The following is a 3,896-nucleotide window of genomic DNA, read 5'->3' as shown; positions in this document are numbered from 1 at the left end:
AATCGGACAATTTTAGAAAAAGCTCAAAACTTAGAGCACAGAAACGACTTCAGAAACTCAGCAGAAACAGAAATCAGAGGCAGGATTCATGATAGTTACCTCGATACCTAGAAGTAGGGACGAACTGCACGAAGATTGGTCAAGTTTTCGCGGAAATCCCCTCCCCCCTTGCTCCCCACGAAATCAGCCACAAATGGAAAGAAAATGAGAGGATTTTTCTTTTTCGCGCTATTTATAGGCGGGTGAAATCGCGGGAAAATGAAAATTTCGCGATTCCGATTTTTGCAGCACGATCACCGAGAAATTCTAAGAGAGATTCTGGCGTCGGAATTCCAGAACTCAAAACAAATATCTAGGATTTGGGAAAAACGATATCGAAAAACTCAAAAGCGGTGTCGGTTAATCTGCCCCGAAAAACTACTTTTTGCTGTGATGCTCAAACGACAAAACTTCCAACTGAAGAAAGATTGGAAACGTCGAAACAAGTCTGGCAACGCGGACGGAATCTTCGTTAGAAGTCCCGAATAGAAAAAGTATTCATCCATTGCTCGAAAATAGGGTTTCGAAGCAAAGAAATTAGCGTCGGCGGACATCCGAAAAGTGAAACCTATCGTGCGTACAGTCCAGAGTTCCGAAATGAAACGCTGGTCGATGGAAAAATAAAAAGAATCTTTAAATTTTCCGAGAGTTCGAAATCTCACTCAAAACGTTGCTTTAAGAGCGAAATAGCCTATTCTGGACACGCTTGCCATAAGGCAGGTGTGCAGACGACTCGCACTAACTCCGAAAAAAGCTACGCAACATTCCTCAAGCAATTCCTGAACTTTCTTCTTCATTAATCTTTCTCAAATGTCAAACTCCTGTCACGCTTACACTATTTCTACGTGTGAGTCGGAAACTTAACTTGTTCTGAAAATCCAGGTCTTACAGATGTAATGTTAAAAAATTTTTTTTTTAATGAAATGGATTTATAAGAGGGTTCGCCTAGGCCTCAAGTATCCATTCATGTTTGTTTTTTAATTTATATTTCTCTATTAATTTACTCTTGAAAATAAAATTGAAGCAACATTACTCAAAGAGAAATAAAGTGTGTTAATTTTCTTATGTTTATTTCACAAAACTGATAGTGGAGGTTTGCTGTTATCCTGCGCCCCTCTGTTTGCCTGACATACCCACTTCAACATCCCACAAAGCGTTAGATCTGATTCCTCATTCTTCATACCTCGTTCGTAATTGCTCATCTTTTGTCTGTCATGAGCTTTTGATTTTTCTCCTTCTGAACCTGAGTTCCGATCTCATTCGTCATGCTTCTTCATGTATTGCGCTACACAATCATTTCTTTGAATTCGAGGTGATTGGTGCATCCACAGGAGCTAACATCGTATTGTAATGATTCTCATGTCCTTGTTTATGTTGTTCAGATTGCATTGGATCAGGTTTCAATACGAAAGGGGCAATGCAATGGGCAAATTGCCGCAAGGTTGAGAAATGTCAGTGGCTTTATGCTAATTATTATGTGGGATTAGCTACTTTTGATAAGTGGTCTCTTTTGAGAAATATTTTTTTGTACATTACAAACTACTTATGCGGTTCTCATTTTAACTATAATTAAGATGGTTTAAGAAGTATTACTTTTATGTCAGATAATGTATTGCTTTTGAAATTACATAATGATTCTGAAGTACTTGTAACAGTGCATCAAATTATTTCAGGAATTCTCTTTCAAATCAGTAGCTGGAGTTGCTTTGGTTTGCTTGAATCTATAGTTTTAGTAATCTCTTGATTCATTTTCTGTTTTATGATTTTGCCAACCATAATGCATTCAATCTGCTGGATAGATACAACTCACGTGATCTTGTTTTTAACGATGATATACAGGTAACATTCTAGAAAAGCTTTTGGCTTATGCTCAATTTCTTATTTTAACTTAGGTCATTGTCTCTGATTTTTTTTTGTTATATACATGAATTCAGCTAGTAACAAAAGAAATTTCATGTTAGAATGAATGGAATACCATGTAAATGTTTATAGTACTAAATATAAATGAATATGTAGAACTCCATAAAACTGCACTTTATGGAGTTATATTGTCAAACACTTCTTCATACACAGCATTAATTGTTGTATTAGAAGGGAGATCGTCGTGGTTTTCTATGAGGATCCTTAGCCCTTGTTTGCTTTTGACTCTTGATAGCGCCACATATAATTGTCCGTGGCTAAAAACCGGTCTTGGAAGATATAACCCAACACACCCTAGTGTTTGTCCCTGCGCTTTGTTTATCGTCATACCGAAGCAGACACATATAGGCAACTGCCGTCTCTAAAATTGGAACGGTAGATTTGTGTTATTTGTATTCATGGTCATCCTAGGAATCAGTACAGTAGATCCAGCTTTAGTCCCAGTTAGAACGGTGCACTGAATGACATGGTCTCCAAATCTCTTCACCGTCAATCTTGTTCCATTACACAATCCGTTGGACTGGTCGATATTTCTCATTAATATTACTGGGACTCCAATTTTCAAACTCAACTTATGCGGTGGCAGTCCTGAACAGTTCATCGCATTCAATACCTCGGGGGAAAATGCATCCAGCTCACTCTCAACATTGCCGTCTTCTTTGTATATTGAATCAGAGCTCAAGTATTCCCTTTCTTCTGCCGAGACCCGAGACATCATGTAATCATTGACCTTTCCAACCAGTTCAATCGTGGGGGCCAAAATGGATCTTTCCCTGAAGTATTCAGAGTTAGACATGTTACACAACAAATCAGGGTAGGTAAAATTGACCAAGTCTTCAAAACCGGTTTCTGAGTTTTTTATAAGGATTTCAACTGGTATTTGAATTTCTGATTCGCCGTTAACTGGCTGTCCGACCTTGCCATCACCTATAGTCAACAGCCATTCTGAAAATTCTGCTATATCTGATGCACTTGAGCACGAAGATCCTTGCAGGAGTCTCATGTTCTTTGTCAAACAAAGAACTTCACAAAAAGGCCATAGATAGGATGAATTTATTGTTGCACTGATGACATCTTGCATGGATGCCCTTGGAATTACAGGTAAGATTTGCCTGAAATCACCGCCCAGAACCACAACTTTTCCTCCGAACGGCAAGCTGGAGTCATATCTTGGGGTGAACCTCAAAATGTCTCTCAAGCACTTATCCAAAGCCTCGTAACACCATTTACTCATCATAGGAGCTTCGTCCCAAATGATCAGTTTCGCCTTTATCAGAAATTTAGCATGAGGGTTGTTATGCTTTATGTTGCATGTTGAATCCTCAGTTATAGGTATGGGAATCTTGAACCTGGAGTGCGCCGTCCTTCCTCCAGGAAACAACAGTGCAACAATACCACTTGAAGCCACATTGAGAACAATATCACCTCTTGATCGAATGGATGCTGAAAGCGTTTTCCAGACAAAGGTTTTACCCGTCCCACCGTAGCCATACAGGAAGTAAAATCCACCTTTGTTTCCATAGACGGCGTTAATTATTTTGTCATACGCATGCCTTTGTTCGTCAGTTATTGAGGAGAGACATTGGTCCAAGTATTCACTCATTTCATTCCTGTCGTAATTCAACTCCTCTACAATCAGTCTTTGTCCAACGTCTTCGACAACAATGTCTGAAGGATAAGGCATGGAAACAAAATTGTGCAGGCTCCTGCCATTGTTTTGTAGCATGTTCTCAATCTCAGCGAGCGCCAGGTTTTTTTTTTTCTGATCATCTGTTAGATTCAGTCCTGCAGACAGATAAATTAGATGAGTTTGGCAGGTTATTCGCAATTTAGAATGATCCAAAATGAAGGAGGCTTACCTGGGTAATCTAAGCGTCTTCTTTGTCTGTAGAGAATATCATCTGAAAGCTCTTGCCAGCACTTATCCCAAACTACCT

This window comes from Lotus japonicus, chromosome 5 (assembly GCF_012489685.1).
Source record: "Lotus japonicus ecotype B-129 chromosome 5, LjGifu_v1.2".
NCBI lineage: Eukaryota > Viridiplantae > Streptophyta > Magnoliopsida > Fabales > Fabaceae > Lotus > Lotus japonicus.
The sequence above is the reverse complement of the archived record's forward strand: the minus strand, read 5'-3'. Positions refer to the sequence as shown.